Source organism: Chlorocebus sabaeus, chromosome 4 (assembly GCF_047675955.1).
Source record: "Chlorocebus sabaeus isolate Y175 chromosome 4, mChlSab1.0.hap1, whole genome shotgun sequence".
Lineage (NCBI taxonomy): Eukaryota > Metazoa > Chordata > Mammalia > Primates > Cercopithecidae > Chlorocebus > Chlorocebus sabaeus.
The window spans coordinates 27,379,540-27,395,073 of record NC_132907.1 but is presented as its reverse complement, the minus strand read 5'-3'; the positions used below and the strand labels follow the sequence as shown (position 1 = coordinate 27,395,073).

At 37.8% G+C, this 15,534-nt stretch overlaps 1 long non-coding RNA gene across 1 annotated transcript; it reads left to right on the top strand.

Annotated features, from left to right (window-relative positions):
• Positions 1–7,265: 7,265 nt before the first annotated feature.
• Positions 7,266–15,075, top strand: LOC119628295 (uncharacterized). The gene is made up of 3 exons (XR_005244568.1): positions 7,266–7,345; positions 11,687–11,814; positions 13,726–15,075. It is a non-coding gene; the product is annotated as an uncharacterized lncRNA (long non-coding RNA).
• Positions 15,076–15,534: the final 459 nt, after the last annotated feature.

Genomic DNA, 15,534 nt, shown 5'->3' with positions numbered 1-15,534 from the left:
CTTGGCACATTTGTTGAAAATGAGTTCACTGTAGATGTAAAAATTTGTTTCTGGATTGTCTGTTCTGTTCCATTGGTCTATGTGTCTGTTTTTATGCCAGCACCATGCCATTTGGGTTACTGTAGCTCTATAGTATCATTTCAGTGAGGTAATGTGATTCCTCTAGTTTTGTTCTTTTTCTCTGGATAGCTTTGGCTATTCTGGGTCTTTTGTGGTTCCATATGAATTTGAGGATTGTTTTTTCTATTTCTGTGAAGAATGTCATTGGTATTTTGATAGAGGTTTCATTGAATCTGTAGATTGCTTTGGGTAGTATGTGCTTTCTAAGTAGGGAGAGTTTATCTCTGTCCGACATTTTATAAGGTATCCTGGGAATGTGGCCATTGGCTGAGAGCCTCAGTTTCTCTTTTTGTATTTTTTTTTTCCATGTAGTTTCTCTGTGTAGGCTACTTTGGGCTTCCTCAGAGCATGATGGCTAGGTTCTCAAGGCAAATGTACCAAGAATGAGACAGGCAAACAGAAGTCGTATTGCCTTAGCCTTGAAATTCATACAGTAGCACTTTCATAGTGTCCCACTGATCAAAGCAGTTCCACAGTCTCCCAAAGTTCAAAGTTGGAGAAAATAGACTCAATCTCTTGATGGGTATGTGACAAGGTTCTACAATAGTGTGGACTGAAAATGTTGCTGTGATGCTACTGGAAAAATACAATCTGTCACACTAGCAGACTTTACTCGTTTCTGCAATCTCCCTTATTGTTCACATCCCCTGCTTTTCCTCTGGATTTCCTTTTCTTCAAGAAGCATGTCAATTAGTGGTTATCAACAATGGTTACTAATGATAAAACATTTTAAACGTTATGTCTTACACTTGAATAATAGCTTATTATAGAATTTACATTGGCAGTTATTTTTTTATCAACATCAAAAAGATTCCATTGCTTTTAAACATCTACTATTGTTGATAGAAGCCTACTTTTATTTTAACTGTCATCCAGTCTTCATTTTATAGTTGATGTATAAAATATCAATTGAATTTTAAGATCTGGATTTAATTTTTCCTACACAGTGAATTTTAAGTCTAAGAAATCATGTATTTATTTAATTCTGGACAGTTTATTTTTATTTTATTATTTTATTTTATTTTATTTTTGTTTTTTAGTATTGCTACTCTCTCGTTTCTTCTCTTCTCTCTCCTTGGGGCTCCTGTTGTATATTATAAAACCCTCGCAACTTATCCTATACATTTCTCAACTGTTCTGATACATTTTTAAAGAATTTTTCTCTCTGTATTGTGTCCCAGATCAATTTCTTAGGACTGCTTTTAACTTACTAATTCTCTGTTTGATTGTTTTTGTTTAGTATTTGGGGAAGCAGGTATTATTCCTTTCATTATCACTTTAAGCATCCTCAATGCACTAATTTTAAACTAATTTTCAGATTGTTGTACTGTTTTAGTCTTTAGGTAAACTTATCTCCCAATTGCTGATTTTGTTAGCATTTGTCTTTATCTTAAGTGTAAGATTTTTGTTTGAAGACTCATTGGTGGCAGTACTTTTTTCCTTCTTTTGAAAAACCATATCGGGCTTTCTATTGGATACCCACGTCATCTGTGCTCAAAAATATTGAAAACGTTACCTATCTAGCCTCAAGCTAGTAAACAGTTTTGTTTAACTTTTAGCATTGAGGTTCTCTTTCTCACTCTTGTCTCTCTATGCACTTAACTTTATAAATGCTGTAGCCCAAGACAACAGTAGCAGTTTTATTTCACCCTCATGTACATTTCAGGCCTACCTATTCCAGCCTCTGACTTCAGGAAGTAGCCAGGCTCCAGGATCCTATCTCCTGGACTTAACAATAGGCAATTTTAGTTCTCATCTCCCCATAGGCATCAGAACCCTTAGTGCCCTCTGCTAGTGATTAGACTCATGGCCCCAAACATCCCCAGCTCAATGTCTCTCAACTTTAGCTCAGCTATTCTAATACTTCTGGTCCGTGAAAATGTCTCATATTTTAAAATCATAACTATGTTTTCAAAAATTTTTTTAAGTTTATCATTGTTACATGTTTACAATGTTTGGAATGACAAAATTACGAATCTATAATTCTATCCTGACTGGAAACATGAGCTTACCTTTAATGCTCTATCTTCTTAATTCATTAAGCAGTCACCAGAGCTAACACAAGTAAATATGAAGGCAGAAAAGAAAAGTTGATGAGGATCATGTAAGCAGTGTAAGCCCAACATCTCGGTTATTTTTATTCTATCCCTACTCTTTCATAATAGCTGAAGTAGAATAAGATTGCATAGCATTCTTTACATTATGTATAGAATTATGTAATTCATGTCTCATATACTAAATTCCCAAGAAGAGCCCAATAACATGATGAGAATTCATGTCTGACTAGTTCTCCCCCAGGGAAACATTCACATTGGTACTAAGTACTTTCTTATATTACAAATGCTTTTAATCCTTATATGTATTTAGGGATTTTATATTTCTAAATTTTTTCTGTTACAAATTATATAAGCTGAGTAGGTAAAATGACAGAGACTGAGTCAATTCTTTAGGTATAGATAGGTTTACTTTTCTCAATGCAAGAGATACCGCATATTCAGACTTCTTCTCTATTTCTTCTGAACTCAAAGGTCTAAACCAAAAATAAAATTCTAAGACCCTCAACAACTGCATGGACCCCTCTTCTCATCCAACGGAATTCCAAAGATCAGGAAAAACTAGTTCAGGCCATGACATAAGATGGGGGTCAGACATGCCTCATTGGACTCTCTTCATTGTAGAGTGTAAACACAACTGACCAGCATTAAAATTAAAATAGAAATTCTTAGACTGATAGAACAGACTCTTTGTAGCAGTAAGATACCAACACCAACCTGACTCTAAGTCCCCGTCTCAAAGGTTCCCAGCCCAATGCCTCTGGTATAACATCACATAACAGATAAAGAAGGAAATCAAAATATTTTACCCCAAAATATGTTTCTTTGCCCTATTTTGAAATGATCCTGCAAAGTTATCTTTTGTGTGGAAAATTTGCATCCATAAAGCATTTCTATTAACTGGATCTTTCCCCTTCCAGGCCCTCCCAATCCTGAAGAGATTAACTAGAGTCTAGCACTTTTTAAAGGTCTAAATAGAAAACATTTGCCATCTATTGTCTCTTAGGGTGGCCACCTATGAGGCTTCCTATACGTAATAAGAACCTTGGTCTCTTTATCTTAACCCAGACACTCCTTTCTATTAATTCCAGATCCTTAGGTAATAACTTAACTCTTTCAACCAGTTGCCAATCAGAAATCATTGAATCCACCTATGACTAGCAAGCCCCCATCCCCTTCTGCTTCGAGTTGTCCCACCCTTCCAGATCAAAACAATATATACTTCACATGTATTGATTAATGTCTTATGTTCCCCTAAAATGTATAAAATCAAGCTGTAATCCAATCACCTTGGGCACATGTTCTCAACATCTCTTGAGACTGTGCCTCGGGTATGGTCACTCATGTCTGGCTCAGAATAAACCTCTGTAAATATTTCACAGTTTGACTGTTTTCATTGACAATGGAAAGCTAGTATACACATTTTTTGCTTGGTAGGAAAATAAAGTTTTATTTTTTTCTGTTTTTTAAGCAACATATAAATGTAATTTTAAGAATCAAACAGAAAATAGATTATAGATTGGAAACTAAACCTCTCTCCCACCCTAGACAGCTAGGTCTTCTCCTTATAGGCCATATTTCCATACCTTGCTTTTCCGCTTTAATATATTTAGAGGGTTTGCTATATCAACATATATAAATCAACCCTCTTCTTTTTAATAGCTGTAGAGTATTCTGTTTCACAAGTGTACTGTAATTTATTTCATCTGTCTCTTATTTATAAGACTTTAAGATTCTTATAAATTAGGTATGAGACTTTCTATTTCTAGACTTTTGCTACTACAAACCATAATGCAATGAATATCCTTGCAGATATAATTTTGCTCACATATGCACATTAATTGAGAAGTGCTGAGCCAAACTGCCCTTTGTTGAGGTTGTATTGAAATAAATCTTTTAAAACAAATGCATCATTTTCCTAAACTGGAAACATTGGAAATTTAGTGCTATTGCCTGAATCTACAAATAATTCTATATCCACTTTCTTCAAGTTTGTAACAACCATATTTGTGCATGTGGGACTCAGGCCTGCATATGGATTTTTAGGTAATATTTAAAAGATTTTAAAAAGTTAATTTTATTAAGTATTTTCTGAACAACTTATTTTATTAAAAAAAAAATCTTGGTCAAACATACACAATTTGATAGTACCTTTTTGGGAAATGATTAGAATTGGGATTAACCTTCTGAATATATTTGCCCCATAGTTTTGATGGTTGGCCAATCTCTGGCCTCCTTATCCATTCTTATGTTTATATATATATTAGAACTTCCAATATTTTCTTCAGACTACTGGAATTACTGGACAAAAAACGTTTCTCCCTTTTGAGGAGGCTCAGAATGGCTGCATTGCATATAGTCCTCTTTTGAGGACCCATTCCTGGAAGAAACCAGGCCATCCTGGTCTCAGTATTTGCATGGAAGATGAGCACTGACTTCAAGGCTGAGTGAGGTAAGCCAGTATCCTGAGAAGACGCCTCAATCAGTACCTCTGTGACAGCACTGCTCCAACCTGGTCCTCACTCAGGAAGCCTGAATGCAGGACTCTCAAGAAGAGAGTCAGCAGGAGTGGCAAACTCTCTAGCAACAAAGAGGGTGAACAAGTCGCTGAGCATTGGAGGAGTAACCAACATAGGTCTTCTGCTGAGGAGAGTTCAGGTCATGGGGCTCGTGCTATGGCATCTTATGAACAACTCTCTGGTCCTTGTGGCTTGTCTGGGCAGCTCGTAGGGTGGTCTCCTATTCTCCTGTAATATGCTCAATAGGTAAATTAACTTAAACATAACTGTGTTCCGGCAACCTGAAGGGAACTGGCTCAGTACCCTTAAAACAGGAAAACATTTAGTCATTCAACAGACAGCAATTAAGTGCCTGGACGTGCAATGTGTTGGAGACCCCTAAGTGAATAATTCATGTGTGATATACTAACTGCCCCAAGGAGAGTCCAATGACATGATGAGAGTCCACGTCTAACTAGATCTCCTTCAGAGAAATATTCACCTTGGTACTTGCAAATGTTTTTAGTGCTTATAATATATTTACAAATTTTCTATTTCTAAATTCTTCCTGTTACAAATTATACAAAACAAGTAGGTAAAATGGCAGACAATGTCCCTAATCTCATGGAACTTAGAATCTTATGAAAATGGGAATAATTTTTTTTTAATTAAGAAAAATTCTAAATAGTGCTAAGTGCTTATAGATAATTAGAAGGTGATAATGAGACAGCAACTGGGTGACTCCCTGACATTAGGGAATCAGGCAAATCTCTATGAAGAGGTGACACCTAAACTGAGACCCAAATGACAAGACGGATCCATTTGAGTATTAAGGGAAGTATATTCTAGAAAAAGGGACTGGATATCAGAAAAGCCCTAAGGTAGGAATGTTTACGTTGAAGTAACAGACAGTTGAGTAAAGGGGAAGCTCTTATGACAGAGATTGAAAAACAGACTGGGACTGATTCTGTAGGGCTTTGCATACACCAGTAGGGATATTCTACTTGGTGAGAAGCTATGTGACATTTATAAGCAGAGGCTGATGTGGTATGATTTATGTTTTCAAAAGCTCATTCCTCACTCAAAAGTGCATGGAGACCTGGAGAGACACTCATGGGAAGAGCAGGTAGATCAGTTATGAAGCTACCACAATAGTCCAGGTGCAAAATGATGGTGTCTTAGGTGAAGGTGGCTGCAGTGTGGGAAGGGAAACATTTGGGATCTAGGATATGCTTTGTTGGGAGAATCCTTAGGACTTATTGCTGAATTGACTGATGGGAGATGAGTTGTAAATTTTCTGAAAGGAACAAAGGAAAATACACACTAAAGTCTAATTTTTCCTGGACACTTTAAACCAAAGAATGTCACTTTCTTTTTTATTGAATCACTACGTCCCATTGAGAAACAGGTGTAAACACACTGAACCCATTGTTAAGCAGTATTCTCCTAGACCTGGCTTTCTGAAGCAACAAGGAAGGATTAGAATATGTACAATGCATTTTAGATTAGAAAGCACTTTATCTTATATGCAGGTATCTGAGTATCTCTATCCCATGTGCCTTGTATCTCATTGAGTCTAAAATGGTAGATGTGAGAGCAGTAACGGCAGAGAATTGGTTCCTATAAGTCTAGGAGAAATATAGGGGCATTTCCATAGCTAAGACAACATGAGTTCTTGTAATAGCCTCTATTTCACCATTTTGTGCCTTACTGGCTTGTCTGTGCCCTCTCATCCTGTGTCCTGTGAGAACTACCTGAAGACAAAGCTCAGGTGCATTTTATTCACCATCAGTATATGTACGCGGTGTTGCTAAATGAGTGAGTGACTGAGTGAATGAGTGAGTGAGTGAATGAATCCTGAGTAGCTAGTCCTTGGTCAATTCCTTCCTTTGAACAACACAAGTTCTCTAACTTCATCTCTTCTTCTTTGTTTTGAGATTGGCCATTTGCCCCAAATGACTTTTCAGCTATTGGCTCTAGATCTCAGTTTCTGCATGTTCATTCTCAGTCTGAGCCTCCCCTTAATTACTGCACTTTTTCCTGCTTCCATCATGGTGGATGTCCATATAGGATAGACATGCACATAGGATGTTTGTGAAAAATCTGGCATTAAGATAGGAAACATTTGTTCTCAGAAGGTTTTCAAGTTAGACACTCTAAATTCTATCGTTATTAACACATTGGGATGAGGGATGCACCACACTACTTGTGATGCTGTGCAAGACTCTACAAAGTCTCCTTTCAGCTTCAGAGTTGATCAGAAGCCATTAGCACTGTCTATTTGGGGACCCAGATATCATATTTAAACATGCTTCCTGCAGAGCAATTCAGAAAAGAGTACAATGTATCAGTTGAGTACCAAACACTATTTCTATAATGAAAAAGTACAGAGAGTTCCGTTTATGTTTATCCTTTTATTAAAAATTGCTACAACCTGGTCAAAAAGTTCTCTCTGTGTGGCAGGATATCTGCCAAATAATGAGTCTGTTGAAAGCACCACACCAAATTCAGCATTAAGGGCCAACCCTGACCACTGCTGAGTCGTGTGAAGAGGCTGATAGCGGCGTGGCCACCACCCAGGATGGAGAGAAAGGCACCGTGAGGTGTTAATGGAAAAATCCAACTGCCTTTTCTTCCAAAGATGATGACTGAAACCAAAGTGGAGCTTTCCCTGTGAGTTTTAAAATATAACTTTTGTTTTTTTCAGAATGGACGTATTTACCAGGCTTTAGTATCTTTTTGTGTTTTTATATTCCTTTCTGTATAATAAAAGCCTTTTAAAAAGCTCATGTTTGCTTAGCAATAATAACTTGTTTTTTATTTTGTTTTGTTTTATGTGAGGGGTTTAGCAGTCACCACATACTGCGCTGCACCCTCCTGGTGGTCTGGGTCTGTGTCTTAGGACCCAGGAGGCCAGGCATATGAACTGAAACTTAGTACTCAGTAAGTTATAGTAGAATGTCTTAGAGTGATGGCGCAACATCATCTCCAACAGAGCCCTGTGACCTACAGCCAAAAAGTACAATGAGGAGCAGGATTTTTTTTTGATTACAACTAAATTTCCCTTTTGAAGCCAAGGCCTTGTATTTGCACAACTCTTGGTTGATTCTAAAGTTCTTCAATTCCAAAACAGTCTTCATTTCCTAATATGTTGCATAGTAGAAATTCATCATTGCCTATCATTCTAATAATTATCATAAACTTTTCTGCGCTAAATAGCTGGAGTAAGGAAAAGCCCTGGTTTTTCACCACTGGACCATGATCCTCTTTAATTGTATTTTTTATTTAAAAATATTGACTTCAAAAAGCTGCTCTGATACTTAATATAGCTTTACAATGATAACATTGAAACATATTGCCTGGCTTTGTGAATTCAATTAAGGACTCCTGAGTGCACTTCTGCCTTTGTTAAAAACAAGCAAAAACACACCTGACAAGTCTTTTTTTTCTCTAAGTTTCTATTTACCTATTATTGAGACCACAGAAAACCAAGAGCTAGATAGGCTCCCCTGGACACCATGATTAATTAGTTACTCAGTGCAGAGTTACTCTATGTAATTTGGTTGATTTTTCATTTGGTTTTCTTTTGTAAATGACTTTACCACTCTTAAACAATTCCTTTCAAGCCATTTTTCTTCCTTTTAAAAACATGAGTCCAGTGATTCACCCTGAGTAAGATACAGGTTGCAGATGCCCTTCATTTATCATAAAATACAATATATTTCTTTTATCTGGGGGGTGAAGCGCCCTTAAAAGCTTTGTAAGCTTTTTTATTTTCCTTAACAGTGAGACACTTCGCGATGTGAAGATACTTGCAAACACAGATCTCAACAGGAAGGAATCACTCATTAACCCGTGAAACAGATAATTGGTACTGAGAAATGCGGCTACTGTTACTAGAACAGATGCCTGTAAATGTAGAAGCAGCTTTGGAACTGGGTAATGGTAGAGACTACAAGTATTTGGAGAATCAGGCAAGAAAAAGTCTGTATTGCAGTGAAACATTAAGGGTGTTTCTGGTGAGGGTTTGGATGAAAAGGAGAATTATAAGGAAATTTGAATTTTCTTAGAGATTTCTTAAGTGGTTGTGACCAGAATGTTCATAAAAATATGGGCAGTTAAAGGCCATTCTGATGAAGCCTCAGACAGAAATAAGAAACGAGGTATTGGAAACTGGAGTAAAAGCCATCCTCGTTATTAAGTATCAAAAATCTTGGTAAAATTGTGTGTATGTTTGAAGGCTTTATAAAATGTAGAAAGAACTTAGAGCAATGACAGAATATCTGGCAGAAAAAATACCTAAGCAGCAAACCATTCAGGCCACTGCATGGCTACTTCTAAACACATACAGTGAAATGTGAGAGGAAAAGAATGATTTAAAGATGGAATGTATAATTAAAAGAGAAGCAGAATGGAAAGATTTGGAAAATCCACAGCCTGGCCATGTAAAGAGTGAAAATACATCTTTAGGAGAGCAAATCAAGAGTGTAGCCAGGCAACTATTTGGTAAGGAGATCACCATAGATAGAGGGGAGCCAGGTGCTATTAACCAAGTCAATGAGAGAAGGACCCTGAAGGCACTTCAGAGTTCCTAGAGGCTGCCCTCCTATCACAGGCCCAGAGCTCTAGGAGGGAAGAATGGTTTTAGGGGACAGGCCCAGGGCACTCTTCATGAGCTCTCTCCTCAGAGCTTACTCAGTTGTCTGCTCCTCCCTGTATCCCAGCGCAGTTCTCCCTGACTGTCCTAGCCAGGGCTTAAGCAGGCCCAAGTATAGGATAGGCCACTCTGGAGCATGCAAGCAGTAATCCATCCTTGACGGCATCCATATGGTGTTCAGTCTGTAGGTTTGCAGAATGCAAGAGGTTTGGGGGCATGGCTACCTCCACCTAGATTTCAACGGATGTGATGAATAATCTGGGGGCCCCAGACAGAAACCTGCTGCAAGAGTGGAGTCACCACAGAGAGTCCCCACTACTGTGATGCCTAGTGGAGCTTTACGATTGGGACGGACACGGAGACCCAAGAACTGTAGAGCTGTCAATGTGCAATGTGAGCCTAGGAGAGCTACAAGCATGAGACTCCAACGCCTGAGAGCCGAGTGGGCTAAGCTCAGCAAAGGCATGGGGGTAGGGTTGTGTGAGGCCCTGGGGGCTCAACTCCCACCCCAATGTATTCAGGAAGTGGGACATGGAGTCAAAGGAGATTATTCTCCAGCTTTAACACTTAATATTGTTTTCCCTGTTGGGCTTTGAACTTACTTGAGACCAGTTATGCCTTTCTTCTTGACTATTTCTTCCTTTTGGAATGGGAATGTCTATCCTATGCCTGTCCTATCACTGTATTTTGAAAGTAGATAACTTGTTTTGATTTCACGGCTCACAGCTGGAGAATATTTGCCTCAAGATGAATCATGGCTCTAGAACCATGAGCCAAATAAATTTTTTTCTTTATAAATCACCCAGTCTGTGGCATCCTGTTATAGCAGCAGAAAATAGACAGAGACAGTCATTCATAATCCATTTCACTTCCCTAAATCTTGGGGGGTTTATTCAATGTCAAATTATTATTTACCCATAATGACATCAGTGTCTTTGAAAAATTACACTGGAGGATAAGTTACCAACTCTTCCAAATGATTTGTTAGAGATCATTGATCAGCAGTTAGGGTTGCATACTGGACAGGTACCAGCCTGCTCACTTTATCGCTTTTTCATGCCATCCTCCTCAGGTCAACCCCCTTCAGGCTTTCAGGCTCACTGAAAACAAAAATGTGTTTGAGGCATTTCACCAGAGAATCACTTATTCCCAGCATCCTAGTAGATCACCCACTTTAGCCAATCCCTTTAAGCTTCTCTTTTTCTTTTTTCTTTTCCTCTTTGGAATGAGTGCCTACTTATGTAATTGTTATTGGATGTATGTAGATTTCCTGAAAGTGTTTCATGTTTTGAATGAAGAACATTCATGGGGATAATATGTTTTAAAAACCAGGGAAACCTGAAAGATCTGGGAGAAGCCACTTAAACTGAATCCCTATTTGAGAAACTTGAAAATAAGAAAAGAGGGTTACTTTCCCATAGCATGTGGAGGATTGAATTTTCTCAAGGAGAGGATTTTTATGCAATTTCCTTGTGGAAAATGATAGGAGATGTAGATGCTTCTAAGATGCCTTCTGCTTTCCACTTTGGTCTAATTTTTTCCTTTAAGCCTGTACATGCAGCCTTAAGATTATTTTTATGATGAAATTAATAGCTATTTAAACACTTTAAGTTGATTCTTTTCAGATACTATTTATTCTAATTTAGTCCACTTACAGTGGTAAGTCATTATTTCATTGTTTTTTTTAGTTTTAGTTTTGCGTTTCAATGGAGATGTTTTTTCATGAAGAAATTTTAAATGAAAGACTTTAGTCTCTTTTCAAAAGAACAGTATAAATGATTACTCTCTTTGCTAGGATGCATATGGTGGTATGAGTTTGAATTTTAGATTCTTTATCGATGTCAAAGTTTGCGAACATTTTTTTCTATCTGGGCACCATGATGATATGGCACTCCATCTGTGATTTACTCTACCCAAAGAGGAATGAAGTGTAGTTAACAAGAATCAAACTAATGGAAAACAGGATTTTGGTGTTGCTGGCACATGTAGAAAAAGGTGGAGTCTAAGAAAATATTTCTCCAGCCAAGACAGTATTGAAGAAACTCATTATTTTCCATCTGCTTGTTCCTTGTTCCCAGTGTGAAGTGAAAGCAAAGTTTTAAAATCTTTTCTCCTCTGCAAGAAAATATATTTCAGAAAATCCCTATCTCAAAAATGAAGCAATTAAGAACTGTCTGGCTGTGAGGATCTGGCCTCAGCTTGACTTAAAGCAACAACTTCAGTTATGTATCAAGATGTGCATGAAAATGAACCTGCTCTGCTCAGCCAAAGTGCTGAGTGACTCGATGTTTGTAATAAATAAATAAATAAACAACAAACAGGTTGTCATGAAATATCCTTTGTAATTATAAACACAGGAAACTTTCTGAGATGCAAGTGGGTGTTAAATGGTTCAGCAAAGCCAAGCTGGAGCAGTTGGTGTGCTTTGAAATGAGGCGACGTTGGAAAAATGAAATCTACCTAAAGATCACTATGTGTTTCAAAGGTTTGACTTTTTAAAAAATTTCTTCGGTTTTCTATTTTGAAAAATACAAAGAGGTTTGAATTTGTTTTTATATAAGCAGCATGTGTAGGCTACCATCTAATATTTGGCAACTTTAAAATTTTTTGAGCAAAAACAGCTGTTTAGGAGTTTAACCTTTACTTAAGAAAAGATACATGAAAGTTATTATGTGTATGTTCCTGCATGGTAAGTAGGAAATTTCTAATTGTTAGTTCAATTTACTTAATTAGGTATTTACTCATTGGCTATTATGTGCCTAGTGTCAGGCTACGTAATATTTTAAAAATTAGCATTATATATGTTGCCCTATCTACACTTTCTGGGGAGCAAAATTTTGAAAATCACTTGATGTGGAAACCCTTTTAAAAGAACTAGATTGCAGCATGTATTCAAATTCAAAATTGATTTTGATCAAGCACTAAAATGTGATACAGACCAAACAATAGGAATTTTCAGGAATGAGAATGGCTGTGCTGTCAAAAAAGATAAGCAATATGGATGATTTATTAACATTTATGGCCTCTTAAATTTATTGAATTTTGGAAGGCAAAGATTGTTAAAGCAGAGATAGTTCACATCAGAGAAGAGCTACCAGTGAATTCACAAATTATACTCGGATTATTCTTTGAAAGAATATATATGTGATGCATTTGTCATTAGTAAAGTTAATCAGTTAATGTCTTGAACTAGTAGTAGATTAATCCTTTCTTGATATGCGTGATGTATTAGCCTATTTTCATGCTGCTAATAAAGGCATACCCGAGACTGGGCAATTTACTAAAGAAAGGTTTAATTGGACTTACAGTTCTACATGGCTGGGGAGGCCTCACAATCATAGCGGAAGGCAAGGAGGAGCAAATCACATCTTATGTGGATGGCAGCAGGGAAAGAGAGAAGAGCTTGTGCAGGGGAACTCTCCTTTTTAAAACTATCAGATCTCATGAGGCTGATTCACTATCACGAGAACAGCATGGGAAAGACTTGCCCCATGATTCAATTACTTCTCACTGCCACAACATGTGAAAATTCAAGATGAGATTTGGGTCAGGATACAGCCAAACCATACCACAAGTTATCCTAGTTGTTGCCATAGTCAGTAAGCAACTGTTCTCACTCAGGGCTGTTAGCATATAAAAGGTGATATTAGATAGTATTTTTCTACACTTGCTCTCTCTATACTTCTGGCAGAATTACCTTTGTGGGGTCCAGTGTAAAATGAATATAGGGTCATCTTGTTCAAAAATTATTATGAATTTGAAGAGCACTAAACCAAGTATGAGGTCCTTCTAAGGAAGGAACCTTTTGTAACTGCATAAATCTCACAAGTCCCATGAATCTAGTTCTGTCAATAAGGATAGTCAAATTAGTATAAATGAATGGTGTTTATTTAAGGCAATCTTTAAATCCAGGCACAATCTACTAATGTGCTTATCATAGATGAGTAACCAGTTAATGATCACTAATCATGATAGATATAGACATTTGTGTATATATACATTTGTAGAATATTTATCTAGCATTGTATTTGCACAGACACATATATGATTAAAATACGTAAAGCAGACTTCTGAAAATTTCTAGTATGGTAGCCTTTGCCAGATTAACTAGAAAAAGATCACTTGTCACAATCCACAAATCCTATTATACAGTCATCCAACAAATATTCTCTGAGTGCCTAGTCCATACCAGATATTATTCATGGTGTAAAGATATAGCAGAGAACAAAATAAACAGAGTACTTGCTCCTAGAGAGTCTTCATACCACTGAATTTCTGAAATTTTGACCGATTTGCCCAGGCTTTAGTTTGTGTTTTTGTTTTTTTCCTGAAACCCCTGGCTTCCTCGCTTTATTAAGAACAGAAGTAAAACTTAGCTATTCTTGTCACTGTTTAGAACTGAGTAGAACCAGAACTCTTCAGAAAAGAATGTGCTAAAAGTTTGTCCTTGAGACTTTTCCAAGCCAAGACAGTCCTAGGAGCACTTCCCATTGAGACTGAAAGGCTCATCCACTTACAGTGATTCATGGGAAAAGAGGACAGCACCCTCATCTTTGGTCCAAGAACACAATCCTGAGTGACACAGGATTGCCCTGAAAGTCAACAGCATCCATCTTACAAAAATCAACAACACTTGCTTTTCAACCTTCCAAAGAATTTACTGGTCTGGTTTGGCCTTTTGGTGCCACATTCCATTCCAGAACCCCAGCTAAAATGTTCTCAAGGGCTGACCAGAGATTCCTCCTCCTTTCTCTGGGCTGGTACAACTTGACCGCTGCTTGACATCAAGGTCAACTGGAGACTGGGAACAGTTATGTAACTGCGTTGTAAATTGAATTAGAGCTGTACATGAGCCCAGACCGAGTAACCAGTGCAGCTCCAGGCAAGAGCAGCAACATGTCCCCCAGAGACAGCACTGGAGGAACAGCTTACTGGGGAATGGAAAAAGGGTATCACAGGGTAAAAAAGAAACCATCTCTTTTGAGTCCCTCTAAAGTCTGGGCAGTTGGCTGCCCCATCTCATGTGGAGTAAGAAGGGGGGCATTAAGTACAGAGAGAGCTGGCGTCAGTATGGCAGGCAAACACTGAGGAAAAATCAGCACACATAGTGTACACAAAGAGAATGAGAAAAAAATATTTGTAACATCAGAACAGATACCACCCATATGAGAGAAATAGGAAGGCTTACACATGGAGAGGAAAAAGGCCTCTGGCAGTAGTCTGTGGACTGTAGAATGAGCAAGAGAGGCAAGACCATCCTCCTACCAGTGACTGGTCATTCTGGAGAGGATACGTGTGCACAGATCTGGAAAGCCAGGGCTGAAAAGCCTTTTGACACCTTTGGTGACCTAGGACATGGTCCCCCAATGTAAGACATCATGCTAGATAGAGGGGAAAATAGTACGTTTTCTTCAAAGGCTAATGAATACAACTTGAGATAACTTTTGAAAAGAAAAAAGGTACTGGGACCATGGCATGACCTTGATCTGTGCTATCATGACCGCCTGCAGAAGCAGATGCGGAGAGGCAGAACAATGTAAAGCTGAAAACTTGGAGTCACCAAACCATAGATAGCTTTGTCTCTTACCAAGTGCTTAATGTGTGGCTAGGTTCTTAAATCCTCTACAAGTTCCAGCTTCCTCATCTGTAAAAAAGGAGCAAATTAAGATTGGGTGAATTAATAGATGTAAAAGTACTTAGTACAGTACTTTACAAATAGTAAGTGCCCAATAAATGTTAACTGTTATTATTATGTATTCTGCCCTTCACTACGTTAGACCCTGGGATATAGTGGTGACAGGCAAGGCTGCTGCTCTTGTGGCTCTTACATGAAACAAGGGAACAGGGAAATAAAATCAATGCAGACTATGAAAAGTGCTAAAGAATAAATAAATAGAGTAATATAATAGAAAGAAAATGCCTCTCTGAGGAAGTGACAGTTAAGTTGAGACTTGAGCAATCATCAGGGGGACAGGGTTCCCAGAAGAGAAAAAAATAAGTGCAAAGACCCTGTAACAAAAAGAGATTTTACTGTGTCCAGAAATGAAAACGAACCCTAAAGTGGCTGGAGAATAATAACATGGGCTTTGGTTAGGCTGGAGCTAAGGCTCACCTAGTAGAGTATAGAAAGGCAACACCCCATCACCTGCACATCTATTTTCATCCATTACTTTACACTGCATCTGAAGAACATGCTGAATTAAAG